Raw genomic sequence first — 20,597 nt, forward strand, 5'->3', positions numbered from 1 at the left:
TTTCCCTTACAAGGACCTGGGACTCAATGTGAGTCCACATAAGGTTACGCTTCCTGCTGGTTGCAGCTTGTGTCCCCCTCCTGTGCCCATTTTTGGATGCTGGTGTTGTTGGGGATGTTGCTGCTGCCTCCATTGAAGGCCCGGGAACGTCCTCCTCCATGTTTTTTGCATGGGTTGCTGGTGCTGCCATATCTGAGCCAGACACATCGTACATTTCCGGTCAAATGCATCCCGGAAAATTTGACCGGAATGTACGATTGCGACGTCGTACAGTTTAGCTGCTCCGTCGAATCTACTTTGAACATTCGACAGACACCATAAGCCTTTAATGACAGATTCGACCTTAATTCAGTTAGATTTTCGGACGAATGCAAGTTTTTAACGAAAAACAAAATAAAGAAAAACGAATTTCGGGAGTAACTAAATAAATTTATTTTTCGGACGAAAACGAAATTCCGAAACGAAATATTTCAGTGTGCACATGTCTAGTGGCTACATGGCCTCTTCTTTCACCCTAGTTAATTTATATGCTCCTAATACTGGACAGGTTGATTTTCTCAACAAGGTTTTTGACTCGCCTCAATATTGCTCTCAACCCTTTATGATTGTTGGGGGAGATTTCAACCTGATCATGTCCCCCTCTAGAGACAGACAAGACATAACTAGAGAAGTCCCCTCACGGAAGGTCACCTCCCAGGCCAACTCTTTTCGCAAATGCATTAGGTCACACCAACTTTTTAACTCCTGGAGGATTAAACACCCCATGGCTAAACAATATACTTTGTACTCCATGGCCCAAAAAATGTATTCCCCCTAGATCACTTTCTTATTTCTGCCCCACTCATATCTTGCATTGTAGATTCCGACATACTCCCCATCACATGGTCAGACCATGCCCCTATTGTACTGGATGATAAGTTATCTCAGACCCCCACCAGAACATGTCACTGGCGCCTTAATGACCATATTCTACAATCGGAGATCTCATGCACAATATTGGCTACAGACCTAAAGGAGTTTTTTCAATTCAACCTGGGGTCTGTCTCAGATTTCTCCACACTGTGGGAGGCGCATAAGGTGGTCTTCCGTGGTGCTTGTATCGCGGAGGGTTCCCGCATAAAAAAAGATAGAAATAGACTTCTACAGTCCTTGACAGATGCTCTGCAGAAAGCTGAGCGCTGGCTGCTGCGTGAACCCACAGTGTCGAAACTGCGTAGGGTCACCTCCCTCAGGGAACAGATAAAGTCCTTACACTTTGGTAAATCCATACTCTGGATTAAACTTTATTATTATTATTATTATTATTATACAGTATTAATATAGCACCAACAGTATACATAGCGCTTTACAACTTGAGGGTAGACAGTACAAATACAATACAATTTGATACAGTAGGAATCAGAGGGCCCTGCTCCTTAGAGCTTACAATCTAAGAGGGAAGGTCAAGAGATACAAGAGGTAATAACTATGGGTGATGTGCTGACTGAGAAGATAAATGTAGCGTTGTTAGGTGGGGGCCAGATAGGCTTCTCTGAAGAGATGAGTTTTCAGGGATCGTCTGAAAGTGGATAAAGTAGGAGAAAATCAGACGGATTGGGGTAGAGCATTCCAGAGCATGGGGGAGGCTCTGGAGAAGTCCTGAAGGTGAGCATGGGATGAGGTGACAAGGGAGTTTGAGAGCAGGAGGTCTTGGGAGGAGCGAAGAGAACGATTAGGTTGGTATTTTGTGACTAGGTTAGAGATGTAGCTGGGGGCCAGGTTGTGGATGGCTTTGTAAGTTATAGTTAGTATCTTGAATTTAATTTGGTGACTGAGTGGCAGCCAATGGAGGGATTGGCAGAGGGGTGTGGCAGACGCTGAGCGATTTGTGTGGTGCATGAGCCTGGCAGCAGCGTTCATGACGGACTGAAGTGGGGATAGCCTATTTAGAGGTAAACCAATGAGGAGGGAGTTGCAGTAGTCGAAGCGGGAGATGACCAGGGAGTGGATTAGAAGCTTTGTGGTGTCATTGGTTAGGAAGGGGCGTATCTTGGAGATGTTGCGAAGATTGAGGCGGCAAGTTTTGGATAGTGATAGAATGTGGGGTCGAACGGTTAGTTCAGAGTCCAGGATTACACCTAGGACCTTGGCGTGGGGAGATGGGTTGATAGTTGAGCCGTTGATCTTGAATTAAACAAAAATTCTATGAATTTTCTAATAAGCCACACAGGATGCTGGTTAATAAACTGCATCCACGCCCCTGCAACTCTTTTCCTGACTATCTTCTTCGGGCGGATGGGTCTAGAACACATTGCCCCATGGAGATGACCAGGATTTTTGGCAGCTTCTATCGCCAGTTGTATAATTGCCTTACCCCTGATAACCATTTTAACTTTACCCAAGCAAAATTTGACAAATTTTTCTCTGCTCTTAAACTTCCAAAACTAAAAACTTCCAAAATTTAGACCAATCTAAATTCAGCTATGACTGCAGAGGAACTTCAAAATACAATTAAGGATCTCCCACTTCATAAATCACCAGGCCCAGATGGACTGCCCTATTTCTATTATAAGACCTTCTTGGATATTTTATCTCCCCACATGCTAACTCTATATAGCACCCTACTCAAAGGACAATCCCCACATACCCAGTTTTCACATTCATATATCTCAGTTATCCATAAATCTGGTAAAGACCCTTCCGTCACAGATAACTATAGACCTATAGCCCTCCTAAACTCAGATTACAAAATATTCACAAAAATTCTGGTGTCTAGACTCTCCAAACATATTCCTAAATTAATTAATGGGGATCAAGTGGGTTTCATCTCAAATAGGCACGCTGGGAACAACACTCACCGCACTATAAATCTGATTGATCTATTGAACAGATCTCCCCGCCAGGCTCTTGTTCTGAGCCTGGATGCTCAAAAGGCCTTTGACAGGCTGAGCTGGCCCTATATGTTTTCCACCCTACGTGCGTACGGACTAAAAGGCCCTTTTTTCAAAGCTTTAGAGGCCCTGTATTCACAAGTCACGACTCAAGTTCAGACGTCATCCTTTTTTTCGCCTAGCCTTCTCATGACTAATGGCACTCGGCAGGGGTGTCCCTTATCCCCACTACTTTTTATCCTGTGTCTAGAACCTCTTGCCGAGTCCATTCGTATCCATCCTGATATTCGCGGGGTGGTGATGTGGCAAAGGGAGTATAAGCTATCATTGTTTGCAGATGACATCTTGCTAACTATCACAAATCCATTGTTGTCTCTACCTTCACTACACAAACTCCTGTCCTCATTCGGTGCCATTTCTGGTTATAAGGTTAACACTACAAAAACTGAAGCCCTTCCTATACACATACCACTGTACCTTCTATCTCAACTCAAAGAATCCTATTGCTATAGATGGTGCTCCACCTCTCTTAAATACCTGGGAATTCATATTACCCCCACCTATTCCTCCCTCTACTCTGTAAACTATCCTTCCTTGATTGCAGATATCAATAAGTCTCTGCAAAGTTGGACTAGGTACCCCCTCTCCCTCCTTGGCAGGATTAATGTACTGAAAATGTCCATCTTACCTAGGCTCTTATACTATTTTGAAACCTTACCGGTTGCTATCCCCCTTTCCAAACTTAAGGTTATTCAGAGAAATTTTCAGAAATTTATTTGGAATGGTAAGGCACATCGCATTGCAAGTTCAGTGGTCCTTGCTGGGAGATCTAGGGGGGGCCTGGTAGCACTGGATATTGCTAAATACTATTACGCCTCACATTTAAGGGCCATTGCCTCCTGGTCCACCCTACAGGCTTTTAGCCACTGGGCTGATATTGAGAAGGGGGTGTTGTATCCAGTTCATCCATGCTCCCTAGTCTGGTCTCATATGCCCTATATAGACCCCATTTTTAGACGCCAATGTACGGCTCCAATAAAGTTCACAATAACCATATGGCGTAAATGCCTAAAGAATTTTTCTCTATCTTCCTCGTGTTCTCCTCTTACGAACGTGTTATTTAACCCATCTATTCCTGATAGTTTGTCCTTGGGACGTATTCTCCCTTGGATAAACAATTCCCTATTTCAGCTCCGAAACTTGGTTCACCCAATCTCCCGTAGGTTTCATTCTTTTGATTACCTCCGCGAAAAGTTTGACATACCTGTCAGAGAGATTACCTTGGTGGACGTGGTGTTGCTCGCCGTGGTGTGTGCCAGGGTGCGCCGCTGCGCGCTGGCATGCATGTTCCTGTTTGCGCTGGTGTGCGCGCTCCTGTGGGCACTGGTGTGCACAATAAAGTTGGCCCTGGTGTGTGCGCTGGTGTTCGGAGGCGTACGCGTGTGTTCCTATGGATGCTGGTTCGCATCATCCTGTGGGTGCTGGTGTGCCCGCCGCTGTTTGGCGCCAATCTGCCTATTTAGGTTAGCTGCACACTCTGCTCGGTGCTGCCTGATCAACAGCTCCTCCGTGCCTTGTTCCTGTTTCCTGTATCAGTGTTCTGGATCTTCTGACAAACCCGGCTTGTTTCTTGGACTCCTCTGACTTCTGCCCGCACCTGACCTCTGGCTTGTTTGATTCCGCTTCTTGCCCGCCTGTTGCTGAACCCAGCTAGTATCCTGACCATCCTGGTCTGCTCCTGCTCAGCTCCTGTTTGCCTGTGTTCCAGTTTACACCTTGCTGCTTAAGGACTACCTACCTACCAGCATCTGGACTCTATTACCAGGCTCTCATACCACTCCGCACTCCTGTACTTCCTGTATACTCTACCAGGGGCTGCGAGTCGGACGCGTAAGGGAGTCTACCCTCTGCCCAAGTGGACTCACTGGTCAGGTACGTAGAAGTCTGATAGTATCAGGCAGCCATGACCGAGTCCGGGCAGGGGGCCTCCCCCATGGAGGAACTCTGCAGACATCTACTCAAGCGGTGAAAAGCCTACAGGAAGGCTATTCAAGATTGGAGGAACAAGTCCGGGCCCTGTCCTCGCCCACCAATCTCTAGGGGGCTTCGTCTGCTGGATTGCCACCTGCACCCTCAGTAGTGATGCTCCCTCCAGAGCCCAGAGTACCCATACCTGAAAAGTTTACCGGAGTACGTAGCAAATACCATGCTTTCCGAAATGCCTGCGAGCTCTACTTTGTCTTGCAACCCCGTACCTTCTCACTGGAAGCAACCAAGGTGGGCTTTGTCATATCTCTGTTGTCCAATGAGATTCAAACTTAGGCTCGCCTCAAACTTGGGCTCACCGCCTCCTGGAGCAAAAATCGGAATCCTTGGACAGTCTTGACACTTTCTTTCTGGCTATGTCCTAGCTTTACGAGGACCCCCAGCTGACTGCGACTGCTGAAGCCGCACTGCATTCCCTCCAACTAGGCCGCAGGGCAGCTGAAGATTATGCAGTTGAGTTCAGGCCCTGGAGTTCTGACATGGACTGGAACTACACTGCCTTGCGTCACCAGTTTAGGATGGGGTTATCTGACCCACTTAAGGAAGAGCTGGCATGGGTCGGAGTACCTCAGTCCCTGGACAAGCTCATCAATCTCTCCAACCAAATTGATCGTCGCCAGAGGAAGCGATGCACCGAAAGGTCTACTAGTGTCTTCCGCCCACCTGGATGTTCCCTAAAGTTCCCAGTCCCTCCAGTCGGCCTCCCTCTACATCATCTGCTCCAGTCCTAGATGCTCCGGAACCCATGCAGCTTGGCTTACTTCGCCCTTCCCTTACCCCTGAAGAGAAGTTACGCAGACGTGCACACAACTTGTGCCTGTACTGCAGGGAATCCGGGCATTATGCAGGAGCCTGCCCCAACAAGACACGTAAGTGCCATCTTACTTCCCATATGTGTGCAGCTGTCGTGCCTAAACCCAGTACTCACCTTGCTCTCTCTATCACATTGCAGCTTCCAGGAAGGACTATCCCAGCATCAGTCATCATTGAACATTCAGCTGCTTTGTTGACCTGGTCTTTGCAGCCAACCACGGCATTCCACTCCAACCCAAAGCTCAAGGGCTTGCTGTATACCTTGCAGATGGTTCCACCATTAGTTCCGTTCCTGTCATACAGGAGACCGTCTCTTTACTAGCTACCATGGGTTCTCATCATCAAGAACTTCTCTGCCTGGATGCCATCTCTTCTCCTCTCTTTCCTATCATCCTGGGAATGCCTTGGCTACAAGCTCATAATCCCAGTATTAACTGGGCCACGGGGAAAACTAAGTTCCTTTCTGAGTACTGCCAGCAGCATTGCCTGCGGGGGACGATCAGTAAAACTTCTCAACTCCTTTGCTTAGATTTAGATACGGAACTACGTCGGTCTATCCCAGAACCTTACCAAGACTTCTTGGATGTATTTAGCAAAAAGGGAACAGAGACCCTTCCCCGCACAGACCTTATTTCTGCCCAATAGAACTTTTACCCGGAACAGAAGTGCCTTTTGGGAGAATCTTCCCATTAACTGAGCAGGAGTTAGACACATTGAAGAATTATATTGATGAGAATCTGGAGAAAGGGTTCATCCGCCCGTCCACCTCCCCAGCTGGTGTCGGCATCTTTTTTGTGGAAAAGAAGGACCACTCCCTTCGTTCGTGCATTGATTACCGGGAGTTGAACAAAATAACGATTAAAAACCGTTACCCGCTACCTCTTGTATCTGAACTGTTCCAAAGACTGGGAACCGCAACTGTCTTCACAAAATTGGATCTCCGCGGAGCTTATAATTTCCGAGAAGGGGACGAATGGAGACCGCTTTCCGTACTCGCTTGGGGCATTTCGAGTATCTCGTTATGCCTTTCGGTCTTTGCAATGCACCAGCGACATTCCAACACTTCGTCAATGATGTCTTCCGTGATTACTTGGACCTGTATGTTATTGTCTACCTTGACGATATCCTCATCTTTTCCTCTTCGTTGACTGACCATCGCAAGCACGTTCAGAATGTCCTTACTCGGCTCAGGCAACATGGACTGTATGGTAAACCTGAAAAATGCGAGTTCGAACTCCAATGTATTCAATTTTTGGGTCTCATCATTTCAGTCGAGGGCATCAAAATGGACCCTCAAAAGATGTCTGCTATCCTGAACTGGCCAGCACCAACAGACAAAAAGGGGGTTCATCGCTTGATTGGTTTTTCCAACTTTTATCAGAAGTTCATCAAAGACTTTTCTAAAATCATCGCTCCTATTGCTGAACTGACTAGGCAAGGAACCCGATTCTGCTGGACTTCTAGGGCGCAGTCGGCCTTTGAGAAACGTAAAGAACTGTTTACCTCGGCCTCCATTTTGAAACACCCTAATCCTGCCCTGCCTTTCATTTTGGAGGTTGATGCCTCAGAAATTGCAGTAGGAGCAGTGCTCTCCCAACGACAAGGCGCCAAGGCTCTCCTATTTCCAATAGCCTTCTTCTCACGCAAGCTTTCTATGTTCGAAAGAAACTATGATGTGGGGGACCGGGAACTTCTGGCCATCAAGGCGCTCTGGAGGAGTGGCGTTATCTACTGGAGAGTGCTGCACATCCCATTCTAATTTACACCGACCACAAAAATTTGGAGTACCTGAGATCTGCCAAGAGACTAAGACCACAACAAGCTAGATGGGCACTCTTCTTTTCCCGATTTCAATTACATATTACTTACAGACCCGACTCTAAAAACATCAAGCCAGATGCACTTTCTCGCATGTTTCATGACTCTTACAAGACTGTACCCCCGGATACCATCCTTCCTGCTGGAAATTCTTTGCTCCTCCAAGGGGATCTTATCTCTAGGATAAGACAGGCCTCTACGGGAATACCCAGTCTGCTGAAAGCAACATGAAGGACGGCTTGTTTTGGCACAAGGGCAAGATTGTGGTTCCTGAGGACATAAGGGTACCGGTACTGAAGCTTTGCCATGACCATAAGCTGGCAGGACATTTTGGGGCCCTGAAGACGGCCGAGCTGGTACAGCGTACTTTCTGGTGGCCACAACTGGTCAATGGTTGCAAAAACTAAGTGGATTCATGTCATATCTGTGCCCGAAGTAAAAGCAGCCGGACAAGAGCGTGGGGTCTACTAAAACCCCTACCCATTCCCGAGAGACCGTGAAAAACGATCTCGATGGACTTCATCATGTAACTCCCACCATCAGAAGGTTTTTCTACCATCTTTGTCGTAGTGGACAGACTGTCCAAAATGGCACATTTTCTTCCTATGTGGGGGAACACCCTCAGCCATGGAGACAGCAAAGATATTCATTAAAGAGATCGTAAGGTTGCATGGGGTTCCAGCAAATATTGTCTCTGATCGCGGTGTCCAGTTTACATTCAGATTTTGGAAGGCTCTGTGTGGCTCCCTTGAAATTGAACAGGCATTCTCTTAGGCTTACCACCCCCAAACGAATGGCCAAACTGAGAGAACCAATCAGACTTTGGAGCAATATCTCTGTTGTTTCTCTGCCTTCTCTCAGGATGACTGGGCCTCTCTGTTACCTGTTGCTGAGTACTCTTATAATAACTCTCTGCATTCTGCCATCAATCAAATGCCATTCTTTGCCAACTATGGTTTTCACCCGTCCTTTTTAGCCCAGTTCAATACCTGAGTGCACCGTCCCTGCAGTTTCTGAAACTATGGTTTTCTTCTCTGTTAATAACAAACTTCTGAAAGAAACCATGGCCAAGTCCCAGGCATATTACAAAAAGATGTTTGACAAAAAGAAACGTGGGGAACTCATCTTGGAACCCGGCAACCAAGTGTGGTTGTCCACAGCCTGCGAATGGCCTGCCCCTCTAGGAAACTAGGGCCTAAATTCATGGGTTCTTTTCCGGTGAGGAGGAAGGTTAATAATGTTACGTATGAACTTGATTTGCCTGGCTCTCTAAAAGTGCATCGGGTCTTTCATGTGTCTCTACGGAAACCGGTTGCCCCTAACCCCTTTACTGGCCGTAGTACTGGCCCACCCAAACCTGTCATGATCAACAATGAGGAAGAATTCAAAGTTGAAGCAATTCTGAATTGCAGAAAGAGGCGCAACCAAACCCAATATCTTATTAAGTGGAAAGGGTATGGTCCCAAGGATAACTCCTGGGAGCTCGAGAGCAACCTTCATGCCAAGGAATTGTTACAGGCATTCAAAAATTCCCATGTAACCAGATTGGCCCAACTGGGCATCCGGAGGCTGCCCTTGAGGAGGGGGCACTGTCAGAGAGGTTACCTTGGTGGACGTGGTGTGGTCGCCATGGTGTGCGCCGGTGCGCAGTGACGCGCGCATTCCTGTTCGTGCTGGTGTGCGCGCTCCTGTGGGCACTGGTGTGCACAATACAGTTGGCCCTGGTGTGCACGCCGGTGTTCGGACGCGTGCACGTGTGCGCATTAGCGTGCGCATTCCTATGGACCCTGGTTCGCATCATCCTCTGGGTGCCGATGTGCGCGCCAGTGTGCGGGCGCGTGCATGGGCGTGCGGGGTGCGCGCACCTGTGCACGTCGGTGCGCGCACCCGCCGTTTGGCGCCAATCTTCCTATTTGGGTTAGCTGCACACTCTGCTCGGTGCTGCCTTGTTCCTGTTTCCTGTATCAGTGTTCTGGATTTCCTGACAAACTCGACTTGTTTCTTGGACTCCTCTGACTTCCGCCCGCACCTGACCTCTGGCCTGTTTGACTCCGCTTCTGCCTGCTCCACTGTACCTCATTGCCCGCCTGTTGCCGAACCCAGCTAGTATCCTGAGCATCCAGCTCTTCTCCTGCTCAGCTCCTGTTTGCCTGTGTTCCAGTTTACACCTTGCTGCTTAAGGACTGCCTACCTACCAGAATCTGGACTCTCTTACCAGGCTCCCATACCACTCCGCACTCCTGTGCTTCCTGTATACTCTACCAGGGGCCGCAAGTCGGACGCGTAAGGGAGTCTACCCTCTGCCCAAGTGGACTCACCGGTCGGGGACGTAGAAGTCTGATAATAGCTCTACACCAGTTTCATTTTTATCTGCAAATTAGGCACTTCTTTCACTCTAGGGCTTCACACCTGACTCTTGAAAAACCCACTCTCTTTGAATATATATGTGCACAGGGCCCTTGCCAGCCACATCTAGTCTCATCCATTTATCACATCCTCCAGGAGTCAACTCCTCTCACTGAGGACACACATTTGTATATGAGAAGATGGGCCCATCTGATATGTCGGCCCATCAATTCTCAGATGTGGGATAAGATTTGGTCCTCTGCTTTCAAGTCCTCTAAATGTGTCAAACAGAGAGAGACATCCATTAAGATCCCCATGCACTGGTACAGGACCCCAGAAGTCATACATAAATATGATCCTTCAAGCTCAGCTAACTTTTGGCAATGTGGGATGGCTGTCGGATGTATATTTCATATCTTTTGGCAATGTGCCCTGATACAGCCCTTCTGGCAAGAAGTGATGTTACTAATACAGTGGTGGGGGTGTCTCTACCGCTTGACCCACTACATTACTTACTGGGCCTTCCTTTTTCAGGTATTACTTAAAAAAGCAATAGGCTGAGCAATACACAGTGCATTCTAAACCCTGATTGGGTAAAGCTTTGCCCAATCAGGGCGCAGTGAATAGCTGGCATCCTTAACAACCAATGAGTCATCAGCTGTCAATGGGCTTCAACGCTGACAGCTGAATTAAAAAAACATTTCCTGGCAAGTAAAAAGTAAAAAAAAACGGTGTGGGGTCCCCCCCCCCCCCAGTCCATACCAGGCCCCTCGGGTCTGGTATGGATTTTAAGAAGAACACGCCAAAATTAAAAGAAATGTTTTGGGCCCCCCCACAAAAATCCATGCCAGACCCTTATCCGAGCATACAGCCTGGCAGGCCAGGAAAGGGGGAGGGGACGAGCGAGTGCCCCCCTCCTGAACCATAGCAGGCCACATGCTCTCAACATGGAGGGGTGACTGCTTTGGGACAGGGGGGCTCTCCCCCCCACCCCAAAGCACCTTGTCCCCATGTTCGCCTCATTTTCTTTATCATTCTAGGAGCCAAGCTTACCCAGGCTAATGCTTGGAAAAAAACATCTGTCTCAACCAGGGCTTTTTTTCAGGGGGAACTTGGTGGAACTCAGTTCCACCACCTCTGACTCAGACCCTTTGGTGCCTGCTCACCACAATCACTTGTAAACACAGAAGTCACTCTGTGTATAACCCCCATAAACTCTGCACTCTGTATGTAATGCAATCCTGACATTTAATGCCCCTTTATGACCCTTCTACTGTTTGTGAAATATGACTATACCCACTATTTGATGTGATTTGGAGGGTGTGTGTGGGGGGAGGGGTTTTGGGGGTCGTGGTTGAGTTCCAGCACCTATTGTTTGAGAAAAAAAGCCCTGGTATCAACACTCCTAGCAAAAAGAAAGATTTCCTGGATAATGAACCAAGAAAAGATGGCAAGTATACTCCTGGACCGCTCCGACAAATTCAAACAAATTTGGGAACCCTGGGCAACCTTTGCAGGAGTTACCCTTTAACCATGACCTTGAGATTGACTAGCACTCGCTCACTCTCCCCCAGTCGACTCCCACTCTTCTCTGCATCCCCTTTCATCTCTTTCATTTTCTCTCTTTCTTCCACCTCTTTCTTTTAGTTAATGGGCTTCGGCCTTTTTCCAAATGGGCCTAGCCAAGGCCAGGGCTCAACCTCATCCCAGTACTGGTCATGACATATACCTCTATATAAAGAAGCTACTTGGTGACCCGAAACCTAGATATTTGCATCATTATCATCCTTCAGTGTTTTCACAGTAGCCCCCCTTGTACTAGACTCGACATCGCCATCGCTCTTTTGCTTAGTGTCCTGTTGACATGTTTAGTCACTCTATGTTTTGGACCTAGTTCGAGTCTATACAAGATTGAGCAACTCTTAGACTTTCACCGGGCGGGGGGGTTGGGGAGCGGGGAGCCCTGCCATAGTGTGATCCCTTTTGGGGTGGCAGAGCTCCCCCCTCCCCCCTTGTCCCCCCTTGTCATTCCACACGCTAATGACCTTAGTTGCTGGATGTGAAAGTATTTTGTACAACCCTTCTTGACCCATATGTTGTTCATGCGACCATGTTTGTCGTTTCAGGGCTAATGGTCCTTATTGTATCTTTGTTCATTGATGTTTCTTGAAAAATAAAAAAACATTGAAACAAAGAAAACATGCACCTGTCTGGCATTTAAATGTTTGGCTGCTTCAATATACTCAAGGTTCCAATGGTCTGTACACACACAGTGAAAGAGTGTCAGGCACCTTTAAGTCAATGGCTTCTAGGGCCAATTTGACTGTCTCTCCCCATAGGATAATTTATTAGAGAGAAAAGCACATGGGTGGAACAGATTAGTGCATGGTGAACATTGATAGAAGCCAGCTCCAGCTCTAGCTTCCAAGGCTTCAACTTCTAAGGCGAACAAAATGATTAGGTCTGGGTGAGTGAGTTCAGGAATAAAAACAAAGGCTTTCTATAGTGTCTCAAAGGTTGACAGGGCTTCTGGGGGGCCTACCAATGGTACAGACACCCTTTCATGTCAAGGCCATACTGGGTACAATTATAATAGAAACATTTGTGATGAACTTTCTGTGAAGTTGTCAAAGTAAATGAAGTGCTGTATCGCTTTCAAATCTTAGGATAAAGCCCAACAAAGGATCACTTGGCCTTTGTCATGATCCATGGAGATTCCAATGTCTGAAATTATGTATCCAGGAAAGGAGACTTGAGTTTGGTGAAAAAGGCATTCAGATAGTTTTGCATAGAGAGAGTGCCCCTGGAGAGTGAATAGGAAAATGCATACTTGTTTGAAGTGCTCAGAAAAAGAGGAGAAAAATAGTGTTTCATACAATTACTATGAATCTGTCCAAATAATGCCAAAAGACATCACTGCAAACCCTTGAAACATGGCAGGAGCATTTCTGAGACCAAAAAGCATTACCGAGTACTCATAATGACCCTCAAGAGCATTCAAAGCTGTCTTCCACCATCATCCAAGTGGATGGATACGAATTTGGTTGTAAGCTCCACTCAGGTCCAGTTTGGAGAAGACTAAAGCACCTTGGCTACAGATGAGCAGTTATCTGATCAATGATAAAGAATATTTATTGGGAATGGTTATTTTGTTCAAGCCTCTGTATTCTATGCTGGGACATAAAGTATTGAGCTTTCCTCTGCACAAGAAGAATTCTGTGTCCACAGGGGAAGCAGCAGCTCTCCCTTACTGAAAAGATCTGTATTATTAGAATGACAGGAAGAGGGATTAGTGGTACTCACAGATGGGACAAGGGTGTGTTGTTGCAGGCAAGTTTGAAAAAAGGGCTTGGACCACAAGTTGATTTCTCTGAGTGCCCTGTCAATTTGAGGATTGAAGCATTAAAGCCATGGGTAGCTCAGGGTCAAGAGGTAGTGTAGTCATGTGTGATATGAGATAATGTAAAAGAAAATCTTTTTCTGATGCAAGGCCCCGATTCTTAGGGTGAGGTATTGGCTCCTGGGTAAGTGACCCAGATGACAACTGGGATTTGTCCCATTCAATGAAGTCTCTACTGGAGGGGAGATCAGGTTAGATCCATTGGGCAAATAGGCTGCTGACTTTGCAAGGGACGTTTGACTTGGATTATTCATACACGTGCAAACAAAAATACTGTGTTTTTTTTACTTTCCTTACATGTGTAGCACCCTCTAGTGTGCTACTAGTGTGAGAGTAGGCAAACTATATCCTATTCCTGACTCATGTTTAAGCCTGGGAGTCTTGAATTGGGTCAGGTTATTAGAGTTCAGGGCAGCATGACTCATACAGACAGCTCTCTGGTGCCTCCCCCTGGTTCTAGAATGTTGGAGAATGTTCTGGAATCTGGAGGGTGAAGGCTAGGAGGGGCTGTTCTGCATATTTAGGAGCCCTTAGCCAATCCCCAGGAAGTGGGGCTGGCAGGGGACTAAGTGAGCCCTAAATATTGATGAGTCAAGCTGGCAGGGGAGTCGGGTAGAGAATGGAGATGCAGTGCTAGGGAGGCTGTCGGTGGCCCTTGAGGTGAGCCCCCTAGTCTGGGGGATCCTACCACAAGAGAAGTTAGAAGGAGGCTTCCTTTAAAGGCAGTGGGAGCAAGGAGGACAATGTGAGTACAGCAGCACAGTGCAGGTACTTACAAGCAGAGAGACTGCTACATGCAGCAGGTCTCTCTTGAAGACAGTGGTGTGCTTAAGTCTTCTATAGCCTTGCCCTGGGAGATTTCCAGAGTGTCAGTCGAGTAGACTGGTGAAGAGAAGCAGTCAGGTGAGCTAGTAACGAGGCAGCCAGGTGGGCTAGCATTTCCTGCAGAGGTAGAGCTGGGACCAGTGTCTACAATGGAACGGAGGTGCTCCAAGATACAGTTCACACCACATTGTGCTACCTAATAAAGGGACTGAGAGTTCCTAGCCTGTAAGGGGCTATTGCTAAATCTAACAGAGACTGTTAACCTGTACAAAGGAATCAATTGGAGCTAAAGAGAGGAATCAAATGAAGCTGCACAAAAGAATCATTTGGAGTTGTACATAGGGAGGGAGTTGTCCCTGGTTTGTCACTTTTATGTTGGGCCTCCCTATAATTCCTATCCCCAAGTTAGCATCCGTCAGTAAAAAAACAAAAACAAAGCTGACTGATCCCTGTGTTTGGATGAATGCTGAAAATGTTATGTGCCTGGTTGTGCAGCAGTGGGGAACCCTGTCACTTGCAGCCCCTACGGGGTTAGTGCTACACACAAGTGGATGTATACCACATTAACTAAGCTAAGAAAATTCCTTTGCAAAGTGGAAATTCTCTTGCAAAATGAACAGCCTATTTGTCTCATACAATTACTGGCCCTGCCAGAATCCAAGAAGGCAAATAAGTGATGCTGAGTAGACTAAAAGGAAACTGCAACTGCAATTGATCGAGAAAAAATTACCAACATGTCTCTCATACAGAAGCCAGTCCAATGATCAACCTCTGTTGAGTGGGGATGCCCACACACTGATTGAAATTCATCTGGCCCCTGCTGAACTGGCTAAATTTTGATCAGTGTATGGTCAGTTTCAGTTCACCCTATAACCTGGCTTTTCCTGGTTTTAGGGGGCAGTTGGCCACATGATGTCCCTGGGCTCTACAATACAGCCAGAGGTTGAGAATACCTGAGTGGAGTCTTTCCTCAGAGCAACAACTAGTGGCTCCAATTTGCAGGGGCTCTTCAGTACTGGTAGCAGCACTCCCTGGTAGCCCCAGGGAGTGATTCAGAGGCAAGGGTGAAGGAGGAACTGTAGCCATAAATGTAGAAAGCCTCTCCTGTGGGAGACAGCTATTGTGTATGGCGAGGTCATGGCCATCTCTAAGATGACAAGAGCAGGGTAATGAGCTTTTGAGACCATTATACTGGACCATTATACTGTCTGAAAAACCCAGCCTGAAATGGCAATGAAAGACTCAGTCATTCCATCTACAAATCTGGTGACCAAAGCCAGACTTCAGAGGCATATTGTTCAGCCAAATGTTTACCCTGGCGAACAGCCCTGAGGTGTGTTTCAGGGTTATACCAGGTTTGGTTCATCACAAAACAGGTCCAGAGCATTTAAGAAGGCATTAACAGTCAGTAAGGCTGGAAAAGAGGGCAGTAAAACCAAAGCCCAGGCTCTTGGGTCACCTTGGAACACAGAAATGATAATCATGTCCCTTTGGGACACAGTTCCTGAGGAAAGAGGCTGAAGCTAAAAATCTAAATGGTGGTGGATACTCCGGGGAGCGAAGGCTGGTGACAGACAGTGAGTGAATCCATGAATGTAGCAAACAATCAGTGTCAAGTGACCCATGCAACTGTAGCTGTGATAACTCATCTTTAATTGTATGCCAAGGCAAAGTTAAAAAAACAAAAACATTTACCGCACCCCTGAAATTAATGCGCATTCCCCCATTTATTATGATTTTAAACATGCTGGAAGTACAGAAAAATAAATGTTATTGTAGCAGAAATAAAGTAAAGTATTCTGCTTTACTCTTTGACAGAACAACACAGCTTTATATTCCTAAGCACAAGGTGTCAGCACTTCTTAGAGCACAAGAAGTTATCAGCTCACAAGTATTATAGGCTATTATTATTATAGGCTTACCTATAGGTAAAATTCATGTATGGGAGTTTACTCCCACTTTAAAGTGACACTAAAGGTTCAGAGTTTTTTTTTTTAAATAACAAACATGTCATACTTACCTCCACTGTGCAGCTCGTTTTGCACAGAGTGGCCCTGAACCTCGTCTTCTGGGGTCCCTCAGCAGCTCTCACGGCTCCTCCCCACATCGGGCCCTGCTGGTTCGGTGTTCCATCAGCCCTCACTCCTTGCCCCCGTCCTGTACCCACTGCTGGTTAATTTTATATCTGTATGTTGAAATAATTAATACAGTGGTCACTATATGTAGTTGCATACTGTATGTACGGTAATTCTTATCACCTGTTTTTATTGAATACATAATTAAAATATCTGGATTAGTTTGATGTATATAAAAAACAAAAAATAATAAAATATAATACCAAAAAACAATTATTGACAATATGGTGACCTAAGTTCATGTAGAGACATGTTATAAATCAAATGCATTGTTTAATTTTGGACCACCATATCGATTTTATTAATGCAGTTTTGTCATCTAACTCAGTGTTTCTCAACTCCAGTCCTCAAGGCGCCCCAACAGGTCATGTTTTCAGGCTTTCCATTATTTTGCACAGGTGATTAACTTATACTTGTGTTGTTGCAGGCATTTTCCTCCGTTATCGCATGGCGGCCATTGCGGTGATACCATCTGTCCACTGCCAGGGCCACTCCACCTATGTCCCCGATCTGTCTGAATTATCAGACTTCCCTTTGTTCCTTCCGCCCTCCCCCCCTCCTGGGGCTTGCCATGGTGGGCCCAATGCACTGGGTGGTTTTACCCCCCATTCATCTGGGAACTTGTTTCACTACAGCCTTTGGCTGCATGGACGCCCAAGGGCTGGCTTTATTGTCAGCCCGCCCCTTCGGCCGGGACCATCGCAGCATTCCAACGCCTGTTCATGCCTCCTCTCCCCTCTGTCTCCCTTGGATGATGTGTTGTTCTCCCCCTTCTTCCTCTGGAGCCTTCCGTTGCACTTTTCCATCTGTCGATCATGTCGCAGGCAGTAGCTGCCATGTGACCGGACCGACGCTCGGATTAATGGGATATGTAGGCAATTGATGCTGGCAACTGCGCATGTGCCCCGCCCACCTGTCGTCCGCTCCTGATCAGCTGATTTATATCATGCTGATCAGGTGGGGGTTTTAAAAGGCAGCCTTGCTCTCAGTGAGTTTTTTATCTCCTTGCTGTGGGACCATCCTGGGGAGCTGGCTACATATGTAAAAGGTAATAGATCCAACAAACTTTTTTTCATCACAGCAAGCATCTGTCATTATATTGCCACATATGGCTGTACTGGCTGAACTCTCTTGCTAACAGTCCCTTTGTTACATGCATTGACTTTCAGATCATCTATAATAACCGGTGTTACCAGAAAGACTCATTGTGGAGGTTCCAACGTTTAGCCAAGATATTGGCGGAACCTTATTCATAGGATGCATTTTTTCTAACTTAATGCGTATTCGGTAAGCCCTACTCACTATATTCACTATGTCCTTCAAATCTGAAATTCACTGATATATTTATGTGTATCAATATCATTTTTCCCATACCTTTTTTTTTTCCCCTTTTTTTTCCCCTCTCTTGAATCTATTTTACAGTCCTTTTTTACATGAACTGACGGCGCTGTGAATCTCCCTTGTGCAACATTGAGTGCCTTGGTTTTGCATATAATTAGGGTATGTAATTGAGGCTTAGGTCCCTTTTGTTAAACAAAATTAAAAGAATTTTCAATACTTATATGCTATACTTCTCTTTTTAGGCGCCCTTTAATTCCCCTGTAGCCAAATACTGGGCTGAGTGCAACTACCATTCTCAGTGTCTCGGTGGTGTCCCCCTTGCGTTTTGGAGCCCGCATGGTATGTTTTAGGTGTGTGGGGGGTGGGAAGACCGTGGGATATGGGGGGGCGGCAATTTGACCACTATGCGATGCGATTGGCTTGCCTCCAGCATTACAAGATTACGTTGATCCAATAATGCATTTTTTCTTTATTATAGTGGTTTTTTTCTCTGCAGTACATCTCTACATTCCCCTGATGAAGCCAATGTTTTGGCGAAACTAGTTGGGAACATAAGACTATGATCACCCCTCAACATCTTTGGTGACGGTCATTCATTTGCACTGTATTCCGTTTTTGTTTTTGCTTTGTATATTTTTTGTACTCCTTCATGTAAACATTTTATATGTTTTTGATATCAATAAAATAAATTATTTTATATAAAATATCATTCTAGTAATTTTGAATTTTGGTGGCACCGCAATAATCCCATCATCCCCTGTTTCCCCCATTTTTTTGGGGTATAAAAAACAGATGTAAATAAGATCAACGTGACTTTGACCAATAGTCACAGACATCCAGATCCTCACAAATGGCCTAACTCAGACCAATTATTAATTTGCCCAGCTCAAAGCAGTCAATCATATTGCATTTTTTGCATCATGATCTAAAAACAGTTCACAGAATTAAATATGGGAGGCTGCCATGGGCATTGCTAGAGTTTTTTCCCCCCCAAAAAAACACACCTGTCAGTCACTGGACTCACATCCTGGCTAATAAAGGCATTTACCAATTCATAGAGGTAAGTGTGACTGACCTTTGGGCAGCAATGAGCTGCTTAGGGGTCATATTATATGACTTGTGTCATTCTGTGTGTAGATATTCATCAGTTCACTTGAGTAAATTGCATGCTAGAGGAATAGTTAGTTAAGAATGTTGCTACTGTGACCAGGGGCTTTGATATATTCACAGATATACCCTACCATTATTCTAACATTTTGTTAGATAAAATAAGAAATAATCACCGTACTTATTCATGCTACAGAATGTATGTTATGTTACCAAGTCTTATGCCGCGTACACACGAGCGGACTTTCTATCCTACTTGGTCCGGCACACTTTCCGACGGACTTTGTCCGCCAGGTGCGCCGGACTTTAAAACGGACGGACTTGCCCACACACGCCGGGACTTTCCGGCGGGCTAAGTCCGCCCGTCTTTCCGACGGACTTTCGCCGGAGTTCCGGCGGACTTTCAGAATGAACGGACTTGCCCACACACGGACAAGTCCGTTCATTTTGAACGTGACTCAGGTGCGACGGGACTAGAAAAGGATGTCAATCTTGCCGCTTTTATCGGCGAGATTGACACCTTGCTAGCCCCGTCGCGGGGCATACCAGGCCCTTAGGTCTGGTATGGATTATAAAGGGGAACCCCGCTACGCCGAAAAAACGGCGTGGGGTCCCCCTAAAATCCATACCAGACCCCGATCCGAGCACGCAGCCTGGCCGGTCAGGAAAGGGGGTGGGGACGAGCGAGCGCCCCCCCCCTCCTGAACCGTACCAGGCCGCATGCCCTCAACATGGGGGGTGGGTGCTTTGGGGGAGGGGGACGCCCTGCGCCCCCCCCCCCAAAGCACCTTGTCCCCATGTTGATGAGGACAAGGGCCTCTTCCCGACAACCCTGGCCGTTGGTTGTCGGGGTCTGCGGGCGGGGGCTTATCGGAATCTGGGAGCCCCCTTTAATAAGGGGGCCCCCAGATCCCGGCCCCCCACCCTATGTAAATGAGTATGGGGTACATGGTACCCCTACCCATTTACCTAGGAAAAAAGTGTAAGTAATAAAACACACTACACAGGTTTTTAAAATATTTTATTAAACAGCTCCGGGGGGGGATCTTCCTCCGGCTTCGGGGGTCTTCTTCCGGCTTCGGGGGTCCCTCCGCTTCATCTTCTCCCGACGTCCGGTTGGTTCTTCTCCGCTCTCCGGCCTCTTCTCCCGGTGTCGCAGGTCTTCGGCCGGCCCCTCCGCTCTCTTCATGTAGCTCTATTGCGAGCGGAGGTCCGGACTTCTGGGCTTCTTGGCTTCTTGGCTTCTCTTCTCTTCCCCCAGATGTTGACACGACGCTCTCTCCGGCTGGACTGGTCTCTGAGGGCTGCGTTGTGACTTATATAGGCGGAGACCCCGCCCCCATATGATGTCATATGGGTCGACCACGCCCCCTAAAACGTCACAGTCCCAGCATGCCCAGGGACTGTGACATCATATGGGGGCGGGGTCTCCGCCTATATAAGTCACAACGCAGCCCTCAGAGACCAGTCCAGCCGGAGAGAGCGTCGTGTCAACATCTGGGGGAAGAGAAGAGAAGCCAAGAAGCCAAGAAGCCCAGAAGTCCGGACCTCCGCTCGCAATAGAGCTACATGAAGAGAGCGGAGGGGCCGGCCGAAGACCTGCGACACCGGGAGAAGAGGCCGGAGAGCGGAGAAGAACCAACCGGACGCCGGGAGAAGATGAAGCGGAGGGACCCCCGAAGCCGGAAGAAGACCCCCGAAGCCGGAGGAAGATCCCCCCCCGGAGCTGTTTAATAAAATATTTTAAAAACCTGTGTAGTGTGTTTTATTACTTACACTTTTTTCCTAGGTAAATGGGTAGGGGTACCATGTACCCCATACTCATTTACATAGGGTGGGGGGCCAGGATCTGGGGGCCCCCTTATTAAAGGGGGCTCCCAGATTCCGATAAGCCCC

Source organism: Aquarana catesbeiana, linkage group LG02, assembly GCF_042186555.1.
Source record: "Aquarana catesbeiana isolate 2022-GZ linkage group LG02, ASM4218655v1, whole genome shotgun sequence".
NCBI lineage: Eukaryota > Metazoa > Chordata > Amphibia > Anura > Ranidae > Aquarana > Aquarana catesbeiana.